The sequence below is a fragment of the Benincasa hispida genome, unplaced genomic scaffold (genome assembly GCF_009727055.1).
Source record: "Benincasa hispida cultivar B227 unplaced genomic scaffold, ASM972705v1 Contig793, whole genome shotgun sequence".
In the NCBI taxonomy this organism is placed as follows: Eukaryota; Viridiplantae; Streptophyta; class Magnoliopsida; order Cucurbitales; family Cucurbitaceae; genus Benincasa; species Benincasa hispida.
Window position 1 is genome coordinate 320725 of NW_024065130.1, and position 13797 is coordinate 334521.

Consider the following 13797-nt stretch of genomic DNA (forward strand, 5'->3'; position numbering starts at 1 on the left):
CTATAAAAATAGGTTTATTTGATCTTTGAATTTTCAAAATGTATCTTTTTCTTCCCAAAGTTTATAAAAATAAATTTAAAAGATTCTTGGAGTATTTTTTTGTTTGATTTTTTAAAAATAATTATATGATATTTAAAATTAGAAAAAATAGTTTTAGAGAGGATATGATTTCTAAAAAATACTCTTCTAATTTAAATTGTAATATAACTATTCAAAATAATAGTATAAAGTTATTTAAGGGACTTTTTAAACATATGTTTAAAAACTCAGGACTAAAAGATATATTTTAAAAACTCAGGGATTAAATGAGTCTATTTTTTATAAACTTGAGAACTAAAAAGATATAGAGACCAAACACACATATCCTTCAAAATTTGAGGACCAAAAGAGTAATTTTCTCTTGATTTTATTATATAATCACTCGAGACAGGTTTCAATATAAAATATTGTAGGTAAGATAAAGTATTCAAAATACTATTAAAATAATTGATATAACCTAACAACTTAAAGCTTTTGAATTTTATTAGAGGATTAGTATATAGTATCAAAATATAATATACTAAATTCAAGTATTTGTAATGCATGCTTGTCTGTTCTTTAATTTAATATTAGAAGATCATGTAAGCTTCCTAGACCAAACAAATTTGGATTGGGTCACCAAAAATAATATTAAATTACTAATAAAACAAATGAGATAATTTGGTAGTGTAATAATATACATTTTTCTCTTATTTTAGAAAGATTAATATGATCATATTATTTTAGGATTAAATCATTATTACATTGTGTTCTATTATAATACATATATATTGATGTAAACTTAAGAGAGTGACCGTTAGCGATGGATCCAAAATTTCAAGTTAGCAATGGGGCACAAATGTACATTAAATTATAAGTTTAACCATAAATCTGTATTCAATAGATTATTAAAATGTCAATTTTGCATCTAATACGTCTCTAACATATTTGAAAATGTTAACAATTAAATGTGATACTAAACATTCAATTTAATTTTTTCTTAATATGTACGATTAGTCATCTTTTTAAAATTAATGTATAAATTACTACAAATTATAAAATATAAGGTTTAGATAGTAAAAAAAAAAATTGTCTAATAAAATAGTTACTTTTTAAACAATTTTAATATTTATGAGATATATTAGATATAAAATTGAATTGATTTACAAATATACGAGACATTTTTAAGGGACTAAAGTCAAAATTAAAAGGTTACGGATTTATTAAGCCACAATTTTTAAATTTTAGAGACTAAATTATAATTTAACCTTCATATAAATATAATTTTAAATGCACTAATATATGATATATTTATTAAAAATACTAATTATAAAATTATTATAAATCTTTATATAACTATTCGTCTATATACACAAACAAAAAAAATTATTCAACCAATTTTTGTAAATTAATTGTAGAAAGATAAAAAAAAAATTATATCGGTACAACTCTATATATATAAGAAAAAATGAATTTAAAACTTAATTGTTTCAAGTGTACTAAAAATTAAATATTATATATATTTTCAAAAATAATAAAAACATAAATATATGAGGTTTTTTTCTATTTAATAAAAATAATATACATTTAGAACGTCACGATTTGAGGGGACACGTGCCCCTTGACCCTTTAATAGATCCACCCTTAGTGATGATCTGTCTATCACTATTTTTTACGTTAAAAATCATTTTGAGTTTCTTCATGGAGTTAATAATTTAGTTCATAAACTTTTATTTGTGACAATGTAGTTTTTGTGTACATTTTTTAATACAACAATTATGGAGATGGATGATCGAACATTCAATGTTTGTTGTTTAGTATGTAACAATCATTATATTTTAAAATTTGTAACAAGTTAATCCTTCTTGTTAAAAAAAATTCTATAAAAATTAAATGTCATTTTTTATTTTTTAATAAGTTAGACTTTCTAGGTTACAAACATATTAGGTCCCTAATTAGTATATTTTTGTAGTACAATAATTTGGCATGAGAGATTCGAAACTCTAACCTCTTGGTTAAGAGTATATGTCTTATGCCAATATATGTTGATAATTAGTTTCTTTAAATATTAACAATAATTTTCACCATAAAGATAAAACTGTTACAAATTTTAAAGTATATGGAGTAAATGGTTATATATTAAAGTTTTATAGATTTAAATTGTTATAAAATTAATTGTATAAAAATTAAATGGTTACAGATAAAAGTTGGTTACAAATAAAAGAAATTCCAAAGATGAAAAATAAATTTTAACATTTTTATATTATTAAGGATATGTACCTCGATGTAAACAAATTAGGCAATGCAAAAGAAAATTGTGCATAATGAAATAGAAAGAAAAACAAAAATAGAAGTAGAACCATATGATTATAATTATACGTAGTTGCAAATGTAACAGTCAAGTTTAAAATATTAGCAGATATAATATAAAGAAAAAGAATTCTTAGAGAGAGTAAAATTTAAATTCAATTCTCGAAATCTATTAACGATAAACTATATTATTGCTAGGAATTTATCAATGATAGGGTCTATCATTAATATGAGTTTGTTAGTAATATAGTCTTATCACTGATAGGAGTTTGTCAGTAATATAGTCTATCACTGTTAGTAATATAATTTATCAGTAATAGGAGTATGTCAGTAATATAGTCTATCATGGATAAATTTTGCTATATTTATATTTCTTTAAAAATATTGTTATACACTTAATTATTAATCCAAAAAGTGTTACCCATTGTATTTACCTTTATTATATTTATGACAAATATCAATTTATACCTCAACTTTGAGAATTATATCAATTTAAACCCTAAACTAAGAATTGTATCAATTTTAAATCTTAAGTTTTCGGGCTTATATCAATTTAAACCTTAAACTTCGGAGATTGCATCAATTTAAACCTCAAACTAATAATTATATCAATTTAACCCCGAACTTTCATAAGTGTAACAGTTTAAACCCTGAACTTTCATAAATAAACGTTGAACATTCGTAAGTGTATCCAAATAAAACATAATGAAGGGTTTAAGTCGATACAATTATGAAAGTTTAGGGTTTAAATTGATACATTTATAAAAGTTAAGGATTTAAATTGATATTATTATTAGTTTGGGGTTTAAATTGATACATTCCTAAAATTTAGAGTTTAAATTGATATAATTATTAACTTAATATTTATATCGATACAACGCTTAAAGTTCATGGATATAAATTAATATTTGGCCTTGTATTTATAATTATTTCTCTAAAAACACATTTTTCTGTTTCTTCATGATAAAACAGGCTTTCCTTAAACATTGTTCACATTGCTTAGGCCCATTATGTCACTAGCCCAAGTCCATACAATGTTTTGGGAAATTGGTATAGATGGCTAAAAATTACACGTTTTTTTGAAATATAGCCAACATCTCTTTTGAAATTCCTTATTTACCCTTAAACATTGAGAATTTGCGAGGAATGGCTACTTTTATACCATCAGTTTGAAAAATAACTGTAATAAATAAATATTGAAATATAGCTAAACTGACTTCACTTCACTCTTTTAATTTGTTGGTAAATTTATCCCCGTTATACCCTTCACTCCTATTTTCTGAATTCTCATACAAATACACAATAATTATCTTGCAATACACAGTACATACACATATATTATGGAAATTTTTTTCATACTACATAGTATAGGAAATTTTCCTTAATACCTTCACTTATTGTATGCCACGTCGACACTCTTTAAAAGTAGAGTGTGATCCACTGACATTAATGTGGGGTCTGGAACGATATTATAATATGAACAAGAAAGAATATGATACTCGCATAGTACTAGAAAAATTCATTGTAATACATACGTAACACTCGTATACAATGTTCACAATATTGAATCAAGTATTTTATAAATACAAATAAATATCGGTTCTAAAAGGTACAAACAGAAAGATCTCAAACATTAAATTTTCATCTAAGATGCCGAAGAAGTTTCGTATTTTTGCACTACTTGAGATGTTCATCGCAGTGGTGTGGTAGTGTTGAGTGTAAATTGAACTTGCTTCAACTTCTCAATAAGAAAGTCCAATTATAAATAGCCTGGTTTTATTACAAGAAAGTTACAACAAATACGACAAACTATTTAACAAAATAACTTCCTCTAATAGGATTCACAAGGAGATTTGAGTAGAAGATTAGGAAAAACGTCTTTTTTTGTTCATATGTTATAGCAAAGAGGATTTAGCTTTGTCGATACTTGCTTTCTTCAGATGTCAAAATCAACGATAATTAGTCCAAAAATGGCCTCATTACTTTTCTCCCTATTTATAAAGAACTCTCTCAGATCTATTTCCTATCAATCTTGGGTCCATTTTTAAGATTAGGTAACTCTCATAGTTTTACTTTTATCTTAATCTTTTACGGGTGCAAAACATAACCAACAATTTTGAAACAAAAATAAATAAATAAGTAAAAAAATTCATTTTTTTTTAAAGAAGTTATGTTGCTAAAAAATACAGTTGTAACTGTGCGTGCTAATTATCTTTTCATTTAATTTAATTTACTTAAATTTAAATAGATGGATTTGATTGGGTTAGAATCTTTTGGTGGAATGTATTTTCTTTTTTTCTTTTTTCCAGTAGGTGTATATTGGACTGTTTCTACTAAAATGGTAGTTTTTAAAACTAATTAGAAAAATGCAGTGGTTTTGAAATTATTCCTAGTGGTGTTCAAAAAAATCTGATGATTCGAAAAAGTCGATCAATCCAACCCAATCCGTTTTGTTTGTGATGGGTTATGAATTCTTTTTGATTGTGTAGAGTTCAAATAAATGAAAATTTGATGGGTTGGGTTGGTTCACGGATCAACTAAAATAACCCAAACCAACTCGAACCAACCCAAACTTATTATTAACTTTAAAAGATATATGTATTTTAGTTTTCTTTAATTTTATCAATTTTTGGATAATTTATTATTCTAACAACTTTTAAAACAGTTTTTTTGTACTCTGAAAGAAGATTATACATTATATTAAATGACATTGAGTTGTTAATTTAATTTATATATGAAAATAGTTAAATTAAATTTTTAAGTATTAACATTTTACTTACTTTTATAACAAAAATTCAAATAAATGACCCGAGTAACCCGAACCAATCAAATCTAAATGTTTCATAGTTGGGTTGAGTTCATTTTTTAATAAAGGTTTTTTGGGTTGAAGAAATTTACAATCCGAACAATTGGATTGGGTCTAAAAAGTTCTTCAACCCAATCCAACCCAATTCACGAACATCCCTACTATTTCCCATGTCCAAAAAACTATGTTATTATTATTTTTATTTTTTAACAAGGAAGGTCACAAGTTAAAGACCATGTATACTCACAAAGTTACTTCGTTGAACAAATAGTGGGACAAAATTCGTAGTAAGTTGAGGTGCAGGGATTGCTTGTTCGAAGAGCATCCTATGCAAGCATTCGTGGGATTGCAGTAGAGTCCAACACTACAAAGATATACCAGGGGAGGGCATTATGGTTATTTAAACTATGAGTTCCATGTCTTAGATGGGAGGAGTCCTTTGGCTATGGATACCAAGGATAGCAACAAATTCCAAGTGGACAAGACTACACCACGCCCCAAGAGTTGATGCAAGCTCAGTCTTTTGAGTCTAAGTCTCTTGAGGAGTTGGTTATGAAGGTTGCTAATAATTCTTTTGAGTATGAGTTGGAAAATTTTCAAAGGCAACATGAATTCTCGCGCTTCCAGCATGACAAACTTTGTTTCAGAGCAGAGGGTAAAACTAATTTGCAAAGCTTAAGTGACTTAGTTGCTTGATTTGCAACATCAGTTGGGAGACGGGATAAGCCATTGGTGTCGCACCACATCTAGACTTGCTAGAGGTTCAAAGTCATGAGGTAGTCCATTCCGATGAGGGAGAGAAAAGAAGCAATTTCCTCATAATTCAAGCCAAGGTATGGCATTGGAGTTTATCAATTTTGAAATTGCTAATAGTGTAGGGATGAAAACCCTAACGCAGTGTAAAAAAACATAGGACCATTACTCGAAATTAATTTAGGTATTCTGAAATACCTGTACACTGAGAAATCCAAAAAAAATATAGAGACCAACAAAACCACAATCTATTGTAAAATAGATCCTAGGTTAAGCATGCTTTAAAAATTTACAGAGAAAATAGAAAGAAATCCTACTTTTGTAGAACCGAATTATGATCTAGTTATCGAATTGGGATTTCACAAACACCACCAATAGGCTACCTTTCTATTCTCTGAGAATTGAGGTATGTGATTTGTGGGAACTAGAAGTTTAAGATTGGGGAAAGGATGAGAGAGAATAGTGTACAGAACCCTTATGTGAAGATCACACTTTTGACAAATCGTGATTCGCTCTAGGAGTGTTTTGTATAAAATAAATTGGAAGAATAAGTTCTAAGTATAAGTGATGCATTTATGCTTTGATGCGTTTAAGTATTGTAACGTATTGGGGCATCAGATATATGCAACAGAACGCACACAACTCCTAATGACGTTCAAGTTTTCCTAAACCAGACCCAAGTATAAATCTAATTTAGGTTCTTGGTAAGTCCAGGGTCGAACTCAGGGATTCAGTTAACCAAACGCAGACCTTGCGTGGTATCTAATGTAGAGGTTTTCCTAAATAAATGTGAGAAATGTGTTATTTACACTAAATTTCTGTGCTTGTGCAAGAGATGCAAAAGAGTTGAGTAGTTAGTAATGGATCATGTGAGAATGGAGTTTAATGTAAGTGGACGCATCGGTCTAAGATGAATGTACACAAACCAGGATGTGATGTGGATGAGATGGAGTGATTTGCTTATCTTTTGTTCATGCGTTAGACTTCATTCAACATTTCTCAATGCGAATAACATACAAAACCTATCTCTAGGATGCATGCGTCTAACACAGAATGAAGTCTAACGCATGAACAAAAGATAAGCAAATCACAGGATGCATGCGTCTAACACAGAATGCAATAGACACCAGTAAGTCTATCTCTAGTTGTACTAGGCGTCCTACTTGATGCAACTTAGTTATTCTTTCAAACAATCTAAGTTAAAGATGCTTTTTACCAATTTGTCAAGTTGGCTTGAGCGTTGGAATGAAGTTTGGCATAAAGTATTAATGCGTTCAACATAAACAAGAAATAAATAATGGCAAGTATGATGGATCAAATATATGAATTTTATAAAGAAACGGAGAGTCTTTACAAAAGAAATATTTAATCAAATGAAGTTAAAGCGATAAATGAGATGAAGGAAACTGAGTCAAGCCAAAGAATACAATCTCTTGTATTTCTTTGGCTCAATCTCGTTGTGTACAATCAGTTGTATAGGAATTGGATGAAGTGTCTTTCTCAAAAGTGGCTTTCTCCGCTTCCTGACTGGCGGTGGTGGTGGTTCTCAACCCTTCTGATCATCTGGCACCACAGCACAGCTTCTAAGAACTAAAACTATGACTACAATATACAGAGAGAAAGGATTTTGATAATTTTTGAACTTCTTGACTCTGGAGGGACTTCATCTATTTATAGGCGTTGGTCACGTCCACTTGGTGAATGGGCAACATTAAAGTCCATGCCCTGATCAACATTAAAGTCCATGCCCTGATTAGCCGCCTGACTCTCGGAAGCTTTTCAGACGCCGCCTGCTGCAGGTGCCCATACTTGCAAGTGGTGATGTGACACAATCAGCCTGAAGCAATGAATCTTCTCTACATTGAACTCCCTCCGACGCATGGCCCATGCGTTAGAGCTTTTCGTGTGGCACTTATCTAATGCGTTAACGTTAATCCTTGCATTTAAATCCTGCAATACAATGCGTTAGTGCCACGATATTTAGTAATAAAACTTCTTTTGTATGAGTTTACTAATGTTTGAATAAATCCATGCGTTTCTTCTAAAAATGAGGAGAATCTATCATTAAAAACCTTAGTTGTTCCAACTTAAGAGCAAAAATAACTTGTATTTCTACAAGTTATCACCACCCCCAAATTTGAACAATGCTTGTCCTCAAGCATTCCAAAATAATTCTTTGTTATCTCCTTTGTCTTAAGTGTGCAGAGTTCACCTCTCATCATATTCAGTCATAAGCTTGAGATAAGAGTTTGGAAAATATCACTCAGATTGACTCTTTTCTAGAAGGACTAATGTTTAGTTTCAGGTGCTGCAAGCCTTTTATCATAACTCCTTTCATTTCTCAAAACATTCTCGTTTTTTCTAAACCAGTAATGCGTTAGATGCACTTTTTAAGATAAATGCCAGATAAAAAGAAAAAAATAATTATGAATTTTTACTTTACCCATGCGTTGTTCCAGGTATCCCACTTTCGTTTTGGCTTGCCCCCACGGGTGTCATGCGAGCATCCAACTATGGGTGAGAACCCTTCACAGCTAAACTCATATCTAATATTCATGCATTTCAAGATATAATTTCTTCAGACTAGATATAGAAGTTATATGGGACGCATTGGTCTAGGAGACTTAACTTCATTTTGGCTTGCCCCCACGGGTGTCATGCGAGTATTCAACTACGGCTAAGTGCCTGTTCCAACTAAACTCATGCCATTTTAAGGTTTTTTTTTTTTGAAGTAATGACAAAGGAGTTGCATTCAACATTTTTCTTAATTTGTTCCCTTTTATTTGTGATGTACTCGTTTGATGCGTCTTAACTCGGATTTCCCTCATCCCCAAATTTAGAGACGAGCTAAATCCTCATTGATAAAAGAGAAACAAAATTTCAAAAAGGCTTTGAGAGTCTGAAAGGAGTTTGACTTAAAGCTTGCATGCGTTAGAAGGTAAACATAACCTTGTTAGAGAAGTTCAAGCCTTGTTGATTTTCCTAACGCCTACTCTATACTTATAGATTTCATATAGTTGATATCATTGAGGACAGGCAAAGCACAAGACTTAGAAAATATCTAAAGAACAAAAATCAAGTATACCAAGGTCAAACGTAAGGAACTAAATGATAGAAATTTCTCATTCATTTTCATAAATTCACATGAAGTAAACAAACAAGCCAAGCAGTTACAAAAGAACAATTAAATCAAAATACAAAATAACCGAACACCCCAAAACTCTATTGTACTAGAGCGTCATCTCTGCGTTCTTCCTCAGGGTCTTCATCCATAAAACGCAAGGGGTTTCTAAGATGGGCAGGCAATGGAGGCAGAGTAAACATTCCAACCAAGACCTGATTGATGTATTGCGTTGTGTAAAAAAATTGATCTTGCATTCGTCTTGTTTGCTGCCTTAGATAATCCCTTAGAACCCGATTCTGTTGCTGAAGACCTTCGATAGATGTGGCCAGTGGTTTGAGCTGATCACTGATAAAAGTTTTCGACTCTTCTAAGTCTGTGCTTCATTGAGGTAGTGTTGGTTCTTCATTTCTTCCAACTGGGTCTTCAAAATTTGTGGCGTTGCTTGACCATAGCCCAATTGGTTCAAAAATTATTGGAGGAGGCACAAAGTTGGGAATTGGACTTGATGGGGGCGAAGGAAGAGAATAATGGATTTCCTGATCTATATGAGTTAGTTCTTGATGCATTTGATCAGGACTCTCTTCTGGCGGGGCCAATGGTGAGTCATAGAAAGTAAGATTGAGGGTTGGTTGCGCTTCTTCAGCCGGAAGTTCAAGCTCAGCTTCATGTTCTTCGTGCTCTGAAGCTTCATCGCTATGTTCAACAATTTGGACGCGTCTTCTTTTGGGGGCGCGTTTGGATGATCGACGTTTGGTTGCCACTTCCTTTGCAGGTAAGGTAGGTTGATGTGGTGAACCGCGAAGTAGACGCCTCACTAAGTTTATGTCTATCAAGCCATCGATATCTTCATGATCATCCCCTAGAGGGATGCCTCACGTTCGCATAGTGCGCAGATCAGCCATGGAAAGTAGAATTACCCTCGTGGCTTAGTCTTGATGGCTTTGATCTGATCCCTTATAATTCTTCCAACGTTCAAAGGGATGCACTGCATGACACAATAGGTAGCCAGGACGCGTTCCTTTGATAATGTCTCATCATGCGTTGTAGGCATGATGCTCCGTTTGATCAAGTAATACCACAAATTCGCGTCTGGAGTTAAATTCCTGGAAGCTAACATTTTTGCCCCGTTTCTCGATGTTTGCCATTTGCTTCCAGGTTTGGCTACCGTCCTTAACGCATCTTCTAATTGGCTTGGCGTTGGCTGCTCTAAGATGCGATTTCCTTCCGCGTCTGGATTACTGTCAATGTTGAACACTTCGTTTATCTTGTCAGCTGAGAAGCGCACAAACACCCTATCAACTAAATCTGTGTTCTTCGCCATATCAAACTCATTGTTGTAGAACATGCAGACGAGGTTGGGCCAAATACGGGTGTGCCCAACGCAGAATGATTCCACCCCAATGCATTTATTTTTTTTGTTATGTATATTGGTAGAGGGTGGCGCTCGGGAAAGAAGTCTTTTTCTACGAGTATATCACTAAATTGACGACTTCTTCTCGAGGTCTTCTTAGGTAACGCGTTGGTTACCTTGCGTTTTCCTGCCGCATGCTCTCTGGCTTCCCTTGCCAGCTCTCTTAGTTCATTCTCCAATTCCCTTTGGAGAGCCATCTTCCTTCGCCCTTGCCTTGCGGGCTGATAGTCTTCCAATTCCTGCTCTAGTGCGTCATGCCTTGAGCTATTTTTATGCGTTGCATCCTCAGGGTTAGATGCAGATTGCTCATCTTCTTTTTCCTCCAATATTAACCTTATTTTCCTTGTAACTCTTTTTTATTTTAAGGGTCCTTCATTTACGTTGGATGGGTGTGATTGCGACGCGTCTGGGCCAATTCTCCTTTCTTCTCTATCTTCTTCTTCCCTTTCTTCTCTTAATTCGTCTTCCTCTTCAAGCATCATAGCATACCGCTCCGCTTCGTCTAATTCAAGTGATGCATTAGATGGGTCTGAAGGCATCACCTGTTCTTCCTCTTGGCTTTAATTGAGGGACGCCAAGATCGCACCAAAAACCTCTTGCTCATCCAGTCGAGCCAATTCTGCTAACTCTTCAAGATTGCACTCTGATGCAGGACTGTCAGAATGTGGTATGGGTGGAGTAAATGGAGGGGTGCCTACTAGGGTATGAGGCGTCCCTAGAGAGGATATGATGATGGGCGAATGAGTTGGTTGGCTCGACGCGTCTGATTCCACTGGATAAATGGTGGCTAAGGGTTAGATCGAAAGTGAAGGGGGTGAACGCACGGCTGGTGATGGTGTGTTTTGGACGTAGGCTAGGAGTGGATTATGCGTTGTACCCACCATAGTGATGTTAGGAATGACTGGTGGTGGGGCAGGCTTGGTGTAGGGTTTGGAAGCGGTCGTAGATGATGGACGCGTCCTTGGTTTTGCAGGTGTTTTGGCCCTTTGCTTGGGGGTAGTTTTGGGTTTTGGTTGAGGGGTCTTAGGTTTAGGTTAAGGGGTCTTGGTTGGAGGGGTAACGATGGTTTTGGAGGTTTTAGAAGGGAGTTTCGTGGGTGCTATGGAAGGTTTTGAAACAGACGGCGGCTGGGAAGAGATAGCTCCGTCGTGTGTGGGTTTGGTTTGGGTAAGAGTTTTGGTGGTTTTTCTAGGGCTCGGGGGAGGTGAAATCGAAACAGAGGATGAGGAATAAGAGCTAATCGTTGGGTCCTTTTATTGGCTGAGAGAGAATTAGTGGCTGACGTCAGGTAGCGCCTGACGTCTGTAATAAATGTAAAGCTGAAGAGACGTCTCAGATTTCTAAATACTCGAGTGTTTTTGTGTTCTCGAGATGCGTCCTTTCAACTGGGCCATGCATTAGACTTGTGTCTTACACGTCTGTTATTCCCAACTTGATTATACAAAACTTTTAAAGAAACAAACAAGTTTCCAACTTTTATAAAAGCAAAAAACAAAGAACAATCTTAAAACAACCAAACAAATGAATCAACAAACTCAAACGCATCGTAAAATATAGAATGGAAAAAGATAAGGATAGAGGAAGCGTCCCTGGAATATATGGCGATGCAAACGCAAGGATACTTCGACGCGGGCCTCAATTGGCTTCGCGTAGCGAGAGATGACTTTTGGTGTTCCAGTCCATCTTCAAAGTAAGGCTTCACTCTCTGGCCGTTTACTTTGAATGCGTTGGTGCCATCTTCTCGCGTTATTTCCACAGCTCCATGGAAAGATTGTCTTAATGATAAAGGGTCCTGACCACTTGGATTTTAGTTTTCCTGGAAACAAACGCAGACATGAATTGAACAATAGAACTTTTTGGCCAACAACAAGTTCTTTCTTATTGATGCGTTGGTCATGCCAACACTTTGTCTTTTCTTTGTACAGCTTGTTGTTCTTATACGCATTCAATCGCCACTCCTCAAGCTCATTGAGCTGAAGTTTTCATTGAGCACCCGCGACGTCCAAGTTCATGTTTAGCTTCTTAACTGCCCAAAACGCCTTGTGCTCCAACTCTAAAGGTAAGTGACAAGCTTTTCCAAATACAAAAAGAGTATGGAGACAATATTCTATAGGAGTTTTGTAAGTTAGTTCTGTAGGCCTAGAGCACTCCATCCAGCTCTATGCCCATCTTTCCACATTGCATTGACGATTTCTCCAGGATAAGACTTTAAATTTCTCGATTTTGCAATACTTCTTGAAACTATTTGTTTGTGGGTGGTAGGTAGTGGCTGATCTGTTGTCTTGGACATTAATATTTTGGCAGTAATTTGGAAAATGAATGCGATTAATGAAGTGCGTACCTTTATCGGTTTATTAAGGGCTCTTAGTGTTCCATAACAATGTAAAGATGTTCCATGGTAAGAAACTTAGATACAGTGGACGCAAATAATTCCTAGCACAGGTACTGCTTCTACCACACTAGATACATAATCTACTGCAAGCAGGATGTAATTGGCCACAGGACAGGGGAGGTCCATAAAATCTATGCCCTAAAACATAAAACAGCTCAACTTCGAGAATATTGGTTCAAGGCATTGCATCCCTTGAAGAAATATTCCCGGTGCATTGACAGGGGTACATTTTCGAACAACTCCACTCGCAAATCTTTAAAAGAGGGTGGTCAATAAGTAGTCCGCTTTGAGACCTTCATTGAAGTTTCTTTCCCAACCCGAAAATGCCCTCTATAAGGAGAGTCATGACACTCAGCTAAGATGCGTTGTGTCTCCTCCTCCAGAACGCATCGACGCATTATGGAGTCAGGGCCTTGTTTATATAGAAATGGTTCATCCCAAAAATAAAACTTGTTGTCATGAATTAACCGCTTCTTTTGCTAAGAGTTGAAGTTCCCAGGGAATTGCTTGGTGGTTACATAATTGACTATGTTCGCATACTGAGGTTCTCTGCCTTCAACTCTAAACAGGCCATCAAGAAATGTGTCCTTGATTTCACCTTCTTGGGCTTGCATTTCTTGATTCTCTATCTTGGACAGGTGGTTAGCCACCTGATTATTTGTTCCCTTTCTATCCTGGACATCAATATCAAACTTCTGTAGCAGCAATACCCATCTTATCAACCTTGGCTTCGCGTCTTTTTTGCTCATCAGGAATTTTATGGTAGAATGGTTGGTGTATATAGTGGTTGACTCACCAACTAAGTAAGATCGAAACTTTTCAATGCCAAACACTACTTTTTCAGTGGTGGTGTAGTGTTCCTGAGAGTCATTTAATGTTTTGGATGCGTAGGAGATGGGATGTATCAAATTACCCTTCTTCTGCCCTAACATTGTTCCTACTACCACATCACTCGCATCGCACATGAGAATAAAGCACTGCGT